The sequence below is a fragment of the Delphinus delphis genome, chromosome 13 (genome assembly GCF_949987515.2).
Source record: "Delphinus delphis chromosome 13, mDelDel1.2, whole genome shotgun sequence".
NCBI lineage: Eukaryota > Metazoa > Chordata > Mammalia > Artiodactyla > Delphinidae > Delphinus > Delphinus delphis.
Window position 1 is genome coordinate 6917712 of NC_082695.1, and position 13566 is coordinate 6931277.

Sequence of the window (13566 nt, forward strand, 5' to 3'; positions counted from 1 at the left end):
TTTACAAGGAATAGAAAAGCTCTAAAAAGCAACATAGCAGATCTGATGAAGAGCTAAACAGAACTGATCAAAAATATATATAATAATAGTAAACTCAGTTGTGTTGGACAGAAGATTGGACACAGCAGAAAAATTAGTGAGATATCAGAAGAAATGATCCAGAACTGCAACAGAGAGAGACAAAAATATAGAAAATACCAAAGAGAGAAAAATGAGAATGTGAGGATTCCAGGGGTCTTGTTATACATTTGTTTGGAGTTTCAGACAGAGAGGCAGTGACCTCTGTCTGGGCGCTGACTTGTCAAGGAGGCAACAGCTGCCCCATGCAGGTAGGAAACCATTTTAGGAGAGAATGGCTGGAAATTATCCAGAACTGATCAAAAGATGTCAACAGACTTGAAGAGGCCAAATATTTGTTGAATGAGTGAACAAGTGAATGAAAGGTTCCTTGGTAAGTGTGCCCTGCCCCCTCCCTCCCCTCACATATGAGCTGCGTGGCTGGGAGGGGAAGGGAGGGAGGGATGGGGGGGCTCCCCCTGCACCTCCCAGGCCCCCCCCACGCTCCTCTCCCAGGTTCACACACACGCAGCGGGAGCCGGGCCACGTCACTGAAAGCCCGTCAGCCTGCTGCCAGTTCCTGGTGCCAGATGTCCTTCACCCACTGTTCAGCCTTTGTCGTCTTGCCTCGCCTCCCTGGTTATCTGTGTGGTTTAAAATAGACAGGCTGGGGGAGGAATGCTGCCCAGCTACTGAGCTGTGACAGGTCCAGCTTGCAACCCCAGAGATTCTCCAAAACTGTCCCCTCAAGGAAGAGGAATAGCTCAAGCTGCTTAGCCGTCTTTCTCTCCTGGAACAAAGACAAATATCTCAAGCCCAGGAAAACCATCCAAGTGCCCCTCCCGCTGAGAGGGAAAGAGGAAAGAGGGTTAGACAGGGTTTGTGTAGTTTTTATTCCCTCAGTTGTGCCCCTGCCGGGCATTAGGGGAACCGCGGGCCACCCAGACCAGACTGCCGGGGGCGCTGACTTGTCAAGGAGGCAACAACTGCCCCATGCAGGCTTTTCTATAGAGATGATGCCCTATTTTGCAGCGAAGGAGCTGAGACAGGAATTAGCCCCGTTTTCCAGATGGGAAAAGTGAGGTCTAAGAAGCGAAGTCATTTGTTCCTCCTTGCAATTGTCAGAACCCAGGTGCCTCGGTTACCCAGACCGGGCGGTTCTCATTCAAACAGTACATCATTGCCCAAGTCCCTGTTGTGGACATTGTGCCAGCAGATTCTGGGGGGGACGGTCATCTGGTTTTTCTGATCCTAGTTTACAGTTCATTGGCAGGGACAGATCAAACCCAGGTGGAAAAGGTTGCAGACGGCTTGCAAAAGAGAATGCAAACAGGTGCAGGTTGATTGAGAGCAAACTGAAGGCGTGGAATGCCAGATGAAGTGCTGATAATGTGCTAGGATGTGAAGGAAGCTTGAAAAAAATCCTGCAAAGTGAAACAAAGTCAGACACAAGAGCACCAATACTGTGTGCATGCCTCCTCTATGAAGTATCTGGAAGAGGCAAATTCACAGAGATAGAAAGTAGAAGGGAGGTCGCCAGGGTGGAGGGATGGGGAAACGGGGAGTTGTTTAAAGGGGGACAGAGTTTCAGTTTGTGATGATGAAAATCGTCTAGAGTTGCATGGGGGTGATGGTTGCACAACAAAGTGAATGTACTTAATGCGACTGAACTGCAGATTTAAAAGTGGTAAACTTTATGCAGATTTAAAATGGTAAACTTTATGTATATTTTACTACGATATGCAAATAGATTGAAATGGTGGCAGCTGAACTAGTTCTATATATATTAATAGAGCTGGGTCTTAAAACAGAGAAACAAGTATGTTGAATAATATGATGCCACTTGGGTTTTTTTAATTAAAAAAATCCACCACCAACAATACTAAATAAATACACTATGTGAATATATGGACATACGTTAAAGAATAAAAATGGTCTCGAAAAAGACACCCCAAGTAGAATTAATAGTGGTCTCTCCTGGGTGGTCCAGAGAGTTAGGTGGTCAAAGGAGCCTTTAGGTTCTGATTTATTTATGTTTAAAGGAGGATGGTGTGGCGTGCTGAATAATAATTGCCCAAGTAAACCCACATCCTAATGCTCAGCACCTGTCATGTTGCCTTATGAGGCCAAAGGGGCTTGGCAGGTGTGTTTGGTTCAGGCCCTTGAGATGGGGAGCCTCCTGGGTCATCCAGGTGAAGCCAATGTCATCACAGGGTCCTTATGAGAGGGAGGCAGGAGGGTCAGAGTCAGGGAGGAGATGTGACAGCAGGATCAGAGCTCTGAGTGATCCGCTTTGAAAAGGAAGGTGCCCCCCCAGCCAAGGAAAGCGGGCGGCTTCTAGAAGCTGCAAGAAAAGCAAGGAGGCGGATTCTCCCCTCCCAGCCTGCAGAAGGGGGCAGTTCTGCCAACACCTTCACCTTAGGACTTCCTGACTTCAGACTCCTGACGTCCAGAACGGTAAGAGAATGAATTTGTGTTAAAGTTGGTGATGGTTCGTTAAAGTGGCCAAAGGAAACGAATACAGAAGGACTCACACATGACTCGTGCAGTTCAACATTCCGAAAATTATATATGTAAAAGGAGAGAGACTTGGGAGGAGAGGGCAGACTTGGGGTGCATCAGCTAAGGCAGCCCCTCTTGAAAGAAGAGAGGGAACCTAGGTGGGCTTCTGGAAATACCAAAGCTAGGTCGGGAAGTGGGAGGCATCTGAAGCGTGGGAGGATGTAAGGCGATTAACTTGCGCAGAGCCGCCTTGGGAGCTGTATGGGGTAAGGAATAAGCTCTCATCCTCACACATTTTCTGCCAAAAATGAGACGTGCAAAACTTCACAGCATTAGAATGTGCCGGATTTAGTGCCTGAGTTAACACCTTCTGCCGGAGAAGAATCTTTTTTAAACATGCATGGAATTAAAAGAAAAAAAGAGCCACTCAAACCATTTTCAGTGCTGATAGAGGGAATGGAAACGGAGGCAGTGTCAGCTGAGGGAGCTTCAAGTGCTTCTGGAAGGATCCGCGGATCAGATAATGTTATTAAAGAGTTACGTTGATTTATCTTCTTTAGCGATGTGATTTCAAAATGACAGATTCCGTGTAAGTCGAATATGAGCCCCCTTTTTAAAAAAAGGGAGGGGGGAGTGGATGGGAGGGTGGACATGAAAATAAGTTGCTTGAATATGCCTTGAAAAAATTCCAGGAAGGAAACACAAGGCTGTTAACAATGGTTTTTGGTTTTGCCTCCTTGTCAACTGTTTAAATTTGATTTTTATACCATTTTATGACTTTAAAAATTAAAAAGGGGAGCATAACATCTTAGGTGTGGGCTGTGGCTGGTGACTTTCTTCCAAAGAGGACAGTGTGGAAAGGAGGCAAATAGAGTAACTCCACAGGGGAGCCACTTGACAACCACTGGCTACACAGGTGATCAAGGTTAGCATCAACAGTGATAAATCACGTCTGGTCATCTATACTCGTGATGTGATGTGATGAGAGTGGCTTTCTTCCCCAAAACCTAGAACCCCAGTCTAATCATAAGAAAAACACTAGACAAATTCTAACAGAAGATAACCTAAAATATCTGTACTCCTCAAATCCATCAAGGTCATCAAAACCAAAGAAAGTCTGAGAAATTGCCACAGTCAAGAGGGGCCTAAGGAGATATGATGATTAAATCTAGCATGTTTCCTGGATGGGATCCTGGGACAGAAAAAGGACATTAGATAAAAACAAAGGACATCTAAATAATGACTTTAGTTACAAACAAGGTATCAATATTGGTTCATTAATTGTGGCAAATGTACCATACTAATATAAGTTGTTAATAACAGGGAAAACTGGATGAGGGAAAATATGGGAACTTTTTGAACTATCATCTCATTTTTTCTGTAACTCTAAAACCGTTCTTTAAAAATCTATTAAAAAATTAAAAAGTGGTTCCATTTCAATTTAGAGGAAATTCCCTTCCATATACACTCACAGAAGTATGCTAAGATGTGTATATGAGAGAGTTCATTGCATCATACTGTGTGGACAGCTAGAAACCTAGAGTCCCACAACAGGCCCTCTGGAATACTATATAGCCATTAAAAAGAATGTGGTGTAGCTAAAAGTACTAAACTTCCAGTTGCAGAGTATGTAGTAAGCTCTTGTTTGTGCTCAATGAAATGTTACATATATGTGTGTTTATCTAGATTTAGAGAAATTCTAGAAAGCAAAACACAAAACTGCTCATTGTGGTTACCTCTGGGATGTGAGATTGACGGGATTTCTTTTTTTCTTAATTTATTTTATATTTACTTATTTATTATTTTTGTCTGCATTGGGTCTTCACTGCTGTGTGTGGGCTTTCTCTAGTTGTGGCGAGCGGGGTCTCCTCTTCGTTGCGGTGCGCCGGCTTCTCAATGTGGTGGCTTCTCTTGTTGCGGAGCCAGGCTCTAGGTGCGTGGGCTTCAGTAGATGCAGCGCATGGGCTCAGTAGTTGTGGCTCACGGGCTCTAGAGCGTAGGCTCAGTAGTTGTGGTGCACGGGCTTAGTTGCTCCACGGCATGTGGGATCTTCCCGGACCAGGGCTTGAACCTGTGTCCCCTGCATCGGCAGGCGGATTCTCAAGTACTGTGCCACCGGGGAAGCCCCATGGGATTTCTTTTTAACATTACAGTTTACATCTATTTAGAAAGTTTTCACAGTAGACAAATAGTATTTTTAAGTATCTGAATGTTAATTTGTGTATATTGTTATGAAGTACTTCGAATTTGCCAAAAGAGAGAATAATATAATAAACCCATCACCCAGTTAAGAAATGAAAGATGCAAAATTACTTTTTTTTTTTTTTTTTGCGGTCCGCGGGCCTGTCACTGCTGCGGCCTCTCTCGTTGCGGAGCACAGGCTCCGGACGCTCAGGCTCAGCAGCCATGGCTCACGGGCCCAGCCGCTCCGCGGCATGTGGGATCTTCCCGGACCGGGGCACGAACCCGCGTCCCCTGCATCGGCAGGCGGACTCTCAACCACTGCGCCACCAGGGAAGCCCCGCAAATTACTTTTATAACTTAAAAAAAAAAAAAAACCCAAACCCAAACCTGAAAAGGTTCTTTTGCAAATACCACCTTGAGAAAGTTTCAGTTTCTTCCTAGAGAATTTGCAAGCACATTGCCTGGAAATCATGTCTGAGTTTACCTACATGTAAATCAACTTAAATGTCATAACCACTGCTCATATGTTAGGTTTTTCAAACCTGTCAGGGCTGGAAGTGAAATTTAGAGCTGAATTAATTTCATGAACTTAATGTTTTTGAAGTTGTCAAGCTTATTGCAGTACATACATGCACAGAACAGACTGTTCATTGCCTCTGTGGTTTAGCTTCAGTGTCAAGGAAAAAACAGGGCAAAACATCGACCACTTTCTGAAGGCCATTTTTTTTTTAAAGATTGCGTTTTTATTTATTTATTCATTTACTTATTTTTGGCTGCATTGGGTCTTCGTTGCCGCACACGGGCTTTCTCTAGTTGCGGTGAGCGGGGGCTACTCTTCGTTGCAGTGCGCAGGTTTCTCATTGCGGTGGCTTCTCTTGTTGCGGAGCACGGGCTCTAGGCACATGGGCTTCAGTAGTTGTGGCTCGCGGGCTCAGTAGTTGTGGTGCATGGGCTAAGTTGCTGTGCGGCATGTGGGATCTTCCTGGACCAGGGCTCGAACCCATGTCCCCTGGTGGATTCTTAAGCACTGTGCCACCAGGGGAGTCCCTCTGAAGGCCATTTTGGTGAGGAAAACAAAGTTCTGGAATTTGAAAACATTTAGAGTCCTCTCCAAGGACAATCTGTGAAATTTTCTTGAGGGAAGCAAAAGTTAAGTAATCTTACTAGGCGATCCTCCCTGTGAAATAGATTGATCAGAAAGGGAAGGTTGAACAGAAGAGTAAATAGCTTTGGGGCTTCCCCGGTGGCACAGTGATTAGGAATCCACCTGCCAGTGCAGGGGATTCGGGTTCGATCCTTGGTCAGGGAGGATCCCACATGCCACGGAGCAGCTGGGCCCGTGCGTGCGCCACAACTGCTGAACCTGCACTCTACAGCCCGTGCTCCGCAACAAGAGAAGCCGCTGCAATGAGAGACCCACGCACTGCAACAGGAGTGGTCACCGCCCGCCGCAACTAGAGAGAGCCTGCCCGTAGCAACGGAGACCCAATGCAGCCAAAAATAAATAAAATGGATGAACTTATTAAAAAAAAAAGTAAATAGCTTTATTACTTCCTGTTTTAATTTGAAATAATGGTGCAGAACAGTTTTTGGTGAGAGGTACAAAAAGCAAAGACAACGTTAAAAAAAAACCTCTTTAATAATTAGTGAGAAGAGTAATATTTCAGCAACGCTAAAGTAGAGAGTTTAAAGGAAATCAGACTAAAAACTGGTTTATGAGCCAACACACTTTTACTTCTTGTGGGTTTGCTCAGCATAATAAGTCTGAGGTTTGAGGAATTTATTAGGTTTTTGGTGATTATTTTGGTCTTTGTACCGTTGTTCAATAAAACTTTGAGGTCGTCGGTAGCTGCTAAAATGAACCTACATCAGTTTTCTCCCTTTTATTTATTTTTAAAATAAATTTATTTTATTTTTGGCTGTGTTGGGTCTTCGTTACTGTACACAGGCTTTTCTCTAGTTGTGGTGAGTGGGGACTACTCTTTGTTGCAGTGCGCGGGCTTCTCACTGTGGTGGCTTCTCTTGTTGCAGAGCACGGGCTCTAGGCGCGTGGGCTTCAGTAGTTGTGGCTCACGGGCTCTAGAGTGCAGGCTCAGTAGTTGTGGCGCACGGGCTTAGTTGCTCCACGGCATGTGGGATCCTCTCGCACCAGGGCTCAAACCCGTGTCCCCTGCATTGGCAGGAGGATTCTTAACCACTGCGCCACCAGGGAAGCCCACTCCCTTTTATTTTAGTTAAGGTGACAACTTGCTAGTAGTTTTTTTTTAACACAACTCTCATCAACTAAAAGGACCTTGCTCCAAAGAAAATTCCTAGAGCCTGCCCATGTTTCAGCCTTTGTCAGACATGCAGGAAACGGTGTGAGATTTGGGGCCAGGCAGACCTGGGTGTGCATGCCAGCTTCTTAAAAAATAAAACGAGGAGGCTCACACTTCTCCCTTCAGCAGGGTGTTGCTGTAGGTTTGGGATAAGCAGCCTTTCCAGAGTCAAGGAAGTCTCTTCCATTCCTGGTTTCCTATGAAATTTATTATGCTGATGATTATTGTTATAAATGTGTGTTGAACGTCATCTTTTTTATTACTATTATCCTTGTAAAAAAAGGTACTAGCTTCCCTGGTGGCGCAGTGGTTGAGGGTCCGCCTGCCAATGCAGGGGACACGGGTTCGTGCCCCGGTCCAGGATGATCCCACATGCTGCGGAGCGGCTGGGCCCGTGAGCCATGGCCGCTGGGCCTGTGCGTCCTGAGCCTGTGCTCCGCAGCGGGAGGGGCCGCAGCGGTGAGAGGCCCGCGTACCGCAAAAAAAAAAAAAAAAAAAAGTCTGCTTGGCTTTTTTTAAAAAAAAAAAAAAAAAAGGTACTAAACTTTATCAAATGCAAAAAAAAACACCCCAACTCTCATATAAGAAAATATTTTAATCTACTGTCCTGTCCACCAACAATTTTAAAAAAAGATTTTCTAGTCTTTGTTTATATACAAACATGACTTGTTCATAGTTACAATCACAGTATGTGATTATATGTTGTCTTTGTAGCTTAATATTAACTCCTATTGGTTTTTCTGTGTTGCTTCATAGTCTTTTCTGCTTCTTATTTGAATGGCTGTTAAATATACCATTGGTCAGATTTACCACCCAGACTTATCCATTCTCTTAGCGTTGGTCATTTAAGTTATCATAATCATGGTCCCTTATTCATCCTTCTCTCTTATGACCACTCTGTATGTGCCGCATTAGTTATCTCTTGCTGCAGAACAAATTACACCCAAACGTAGCAGCCTAACAGCAAACATTTGTTTTTTTAAATTAATTAATTTTGTGCTGAGTCAGGTCTTTGCTGCACACAGGCTTTCTCTAGTTGCGGCGAGCGGGGGCTACTCTTCGTTGCGGTGCGCAGGCTTCTCACTGCGGTGGCTTCTCTTGTTGCGGAGCACGGGCTCTAGGCGCGCGGGTTCAGTAGTTGTGGCACGTGGGCTCAGTAGTTGTGGCTCGCAGGCTCTAGAGCGCAGGCTCAGTAGTCGTGGCACACGGATTTAGTTGCTCCGTGGCATGTGGGATCTTTCCAGACCAGGGCTCGAGCCCGTGTCCCCTGCATTGGCAGGTGGATTCTTAACCACTGCGCCACCAGGGAAGCCCCCACCAACAAACATTTGTTATCTCACAAATAGTTTCTGAGGGTCAGGAACCTGGGAGCAGCTTAGCTGGGTGATTCTGGCTCAGGGTCTCTCATGAGGCTGTTGTCCTCTGAGGCTCGACTGGGGATGGTGCTGGTAGCGCTCAGTTTATCATGTGTACTTCTTGAATGTCCTCCTGATATGACAGCTGGCTTTCCCTAGAGTTTGTCAGGTGAGAGAGGAAGAGTATGAAATAGAAACCTAATCTTGGAAGTGACGTGCATCACTGCCATATTCTACTGATGACACAGCCCAGCGCCGGAACTAGACCACAGAGGGCTATTCGAGGGCGTGAATATCAGGATGCTGGCTACCCCAGGTGCCTTTCTGGTCTCTAACAGCCATCTGTTTCCCACTTCTTTCATTGTCTCTGTATGTAAAGGATGTGGCTAATTTTACGACCGAGAATTTGAAAATATTCATTTCTCTACTCATCCAGAACCTCTTTACATCTTACCTCCTGGCTTATAGGGATAAAGAAAAGTGATCTTTATAGATAATAATTGGTTTCTGGAACTTTTCAGACAACCTACATCTGACCTGCACTGAGTGAAAGATGATGTGATGCATATAAGCTCACTTTTTTGGCACAAATTTTTTTTTTTTTTTTTTTTTTTTTTTGCGGTACGCGGGCCTCTCACTGTTGTGGCCTCTCCCGTTGCAGAGCACAGGCTCCGGAGGCGCAGGCTCAGCGGCCATGGCTCACGGGCCCAGTCGCTCCGCGGCATGTGGGATCCTCCCGGACTGGGGCACGAACCCGTGTCCCCTGTATCGGCAGGCGGACTCTCAACCACCGCGCCACCAGGGGAGCCCTGTTATATATTTTTTTAAAACTCCAGAAAACAATTTTGATGTGGATGAGGAGAAACTGGAACCCTTGTGCGTGGCTGGTGGGAATGTAAGATGGTGCAATCATTGTGTAAAACATTATGGTGGTTCCTCAAAAAGTTAAATACCATATAATCCTGTAATTCTACTTCTGGGTATATACACAAAAGGACTGAAATCAGGGACTTGAACAGATAATTGTATACCAATGTTCATAGTGGCATTATTCACACACAGAAAAGGTGGAAACAGCCCAAATGTTCATTGACAGATGAACAGATGAACAAATGGGGTCTATACATACCTGGGAATATTATTCATCCTTTAAAAGGAATGAAATGCTGACACATGCTACAACATGGATGAACCTTGAAGACATTATGTGAAATAAGTTAGTCACCAAAGGACAAGTATTGTGTGACTCCACTTATGTGATGTCCCTAGAGTCGTCAAACTCATAGAGACAGAAAAGAGAATGATGGTTACAAGAGGCTGGAGGAAGGCGGAAACAGGAATTACTGCTGAATGGGCACAGAGTTTCCGTTCTGGACATGGATGGTGGTGATGGCTGCACAGCAACGTGAATATATTTAATGCCACTGAACTGTACACTTAGAATATTTAAAATGGCAAATTTTATGTATATTTGGTCACAATAAAACAAACACTACTGGCACAACCATTTTGGAAAGCAATTTGGCAACATCCGGTAAACCTGAAGATGTGAATACCCTCTGACCCTCAACAACAGAAGAAAGGAGTTCAAAAATGGTCATACATGTATACAGTGGCACACTATACAGCTGTGAAAAAAGAATGTTTCCTATATGAATCAGCAGGGATACATTTCAGAAACTCATTGTTGGGAATTCCCTGGCCCAGTGGTTAGGACTCAGTGCTTTCACTTCCGTGGGCTCGGGTTCAATCCCTCATTGGGGAACTAAGATGCTGCCGTGAGGTGTGCCTGAAAAAAAACAACAACCCCAAAACAAACTCACTGTTGATCCAAAAAAGCACAGAGTCTTAACCACTGGATCACCAGGGAAGTCCCGTGTGCCCTTTTTTGAACTCGATAAAAACTTTTATATACAGATAGTATGAAATGCTTCCTCTAATTTTGCTCATTTTCTACAAATGTGTGTGTATATATATGTGCATGTGTGTAAATATATACACATATATTATGTGTATATTGTAAAATTAAGGTTATGGCCATATAGATGTAAGGTAAAATAATAAGATAGTAGCTACCCTCTGGAAAGGGAGAAAGGCTACTAGGGGTTTCAATTTTGCCTGTGATGTTTAGTCTTTAATCAGGTGAGTCACATGAGTGTTTGTTATATTTTTCTCCTTTTTTTTTTTTGTGACTGAAATAGTTGATTAAATAAACCCCATATGGGAGCAAAAAAATATGAGAAAAATCCAAAAACAAAAAGAAGGCAAACTTCAAATTAAAATAACCAAACTTCCTGCATCCTCCGCCTTTACAACACACCAAAATAACATCAACTTTAAATATCATTTAAAAGGTACTGCTCTAGGGCTTCCCTGGTAGGACAGTGGTTAAGAATCTGCCTGCTAAGGCAGGGGACAGGGGTTCGAGCCCTGATCTGGGAGGATCCCACATGCCACATAGCAACTAAGCCCGTGCGCCACAACTACTGAGCCCTCGTGCCACAACTACTGAAGCCCGCATGCCTAGAGCCCGTGCTCCGCAAAAAGAAAAGCCACTGCAAGGAGAAGCCCTCGCTCGCTGCAACTAGAGAAAGCCCGTGCACAGCATTGAAGGCCCAATGCAGCCAAAAATAAAAATAAAATAAAATAAATTTTAAAAAAGGTACTGCTCTATATTTTTATATCTTCCCTCACTCTCCAAAGTAGGGACTCTGTCTAAAATGATTTTTTTTCTTCTTGATGAGTAGTGCTTAGGTCATGTTGGGCATTTAGGTGTCAGTAGATGACAGTGACAATGGTGGTGTCATCAGGCTGTGTGTCCTAAGAGGGGCACGGCTGTGCCACCTGCGTCCTCAGGAAATCATTCCTCTCCTGCCCACACAGAGCTGCAATAGCATATGCTATGGATACGTTGTCATCAGGTCAGCATGTTTTCTCCCAGCTCCTCAAACTGGAAAACATTTATGAATAATTCTACTAACTTCCATCAGAGAGAGAAAATTCTAATCTCAAGGCTAGAAGATCTTAAGTTTCAACTGTGTGAAGTCTATGTATTTTTTTTGGAGTATGCTTTCCAAACAATTTCCCCATGTTGTACAACAGGAGACTTGTTGCTAGGTGGTAACAATGCTCCCGTTGAGACAGAAGCCTTGGCACATACATATATTGCCCTTGATTTGCCAGTGCAAAATCTTAGTTAATCCACAAATACTACAGGCAGACATAGGTTTGCAGAGAAATCCCACCATCAGTTAACAAAAGAAAAAGGGGGGAGGGTGATGTACAAGCTCACCATGCATTTAAATCAACGGGTTTGACAGCAATGCAATGATTTTCTTATGTTTCTTCTCTCAACCACTTTTAAGTGCCACGAGAAATTTTTTAGAGCGGGAGAAAACAAGATTTTTCTGTGGTTTGCTCTATTTGACAAAGGAAGTGGTGTGTGACTCGAATAGGTCGGCGGCAGAAAGCAGGTTTGAGAAGGTTTATAAAAGGACCGGGCAAGGCTGAGCTGTGAACCTGGTCTGGACTGAGTGTTCTAGGGGCCCTTGTATACAGGTGTACCATCCAGAGCCGGGCTTATTCTTGGTGTGTGTCCTTGGATGAGTTACTTCATCCCTCTATGTTCTGGAGTGCTTTGCCCTCCAACCTTATTCTTACCTTCTGTGGAGAATTTGAGAAATTTCTGGACAAGGTCTTAAGCCTCATGGATGAGAATTTCCTGGAAATATAGCTACTATTCATAGTTTGGCAGGTTTATACTTTTCCTGAAGCGAAAAGAAAAAACGAAACAAAACTGAGTGACTACCCTGGCCACAAACTTGAGTTTCTACATTCCCTTCCTCTTTATTGTGGTCTTTCTTCCTCAAAGCCACCTTTTTGGACCATGTGTCAGGAGCTCAAAGGAAGAAAACAACTGAGTGCCGTTTCTTCTTTTTTTTTTTGGCCATGCGACACAGCATGCGGGATCTTAGTTCCCCGACCAGGGGTAGAACCCGTGCCCCCTGCATTGGAAGTGCAGAGCCTTAACCACTGGACCGCCAGGGAAGCCCCGTGTGCCCTTTTTTGAACTCGATAAAAAACTTTTGTTTACGGACAGTATGAAATGCTTCCTCTAATTTTGCTCATTTTCTACAAATGTGTGCCCTCAGTCACAGGGGCTAGGACAGAAAGAACAGGTCAGTGCAGCCCCGTCTAATGTATGGGCAGGAAACTCAGACCTTATGCTCTCTGGATGGCGGAGCAGAAATATCTTCATACACAAAGCTCATTAGTCAGCCAACAAGTGTTTACTGAATGCCGGGACTGTGCTCAGTGCTGAGTTATGTGTCAAGGTCAGTGTCGTAAGTTGCCAGCGTGGCGGATGCCAGTCTGGGAGCCAGGAGAGCTGCCAATTACTCGATTCTGGAAAAAAACAAAAACTTCCTCCTCCCAGGGCCTCAGTTTCCTTATGTGTAAAATTAGGAGGCTGTCATGGTTAACCTCAGATTTTGCTTTCTTCCAACTAGAACTGTGGCAGATTCCAAAGCAGGTTAACAGTTCCCAGAACTCCTGGATCTCGAGAGGCTTCTAGATAGATGGGGAGATTGAGCAATGGCACCTGAAATCATGTTGTTTCTGAAAGAGCACAGCTTGGCCCACCTGGACGTCTAGGCACCTTCCTCTGAGTTGATGCAAAGGGGCCACTCACGTGGGTCCTTGCTCACCGTGCTTCAGCCATACTGGTTTTCTGCCCTTCCTTGAATGTACCAAGCTAGTCCTGACTCAGGGCCTTTGCACATGCTGGTCTTGCTGCCTTGGGCTTCATACAGGAATGGTGGCTTGTTCTGCCCTTCTCATCCTTCAGGTCTCTTCAGATATCTTCTCTGAGAGGGCCATCTTCTACTACTCTCTCTAAAGGTATTCCTATTATTCTCTTATTTCAGCATTCATTTCCTTCTTTGTACACTCCTAATTTGTAACCATTTTACTTTTTTGTTTGCTTCCCCGTCTGTTAGCTCCATGTAAGCAGGGGTCCTTTTTATTTTATTCAGAACTGTATACCCAATTCCTAGTCCACACAGGAGGTCTCAACAAATATTTGTCAAATGAATCTAGGCATTTCTTTTCCTTGAGGAAAAGGCTCTTATGGCATCATGGCGCGCACTCCT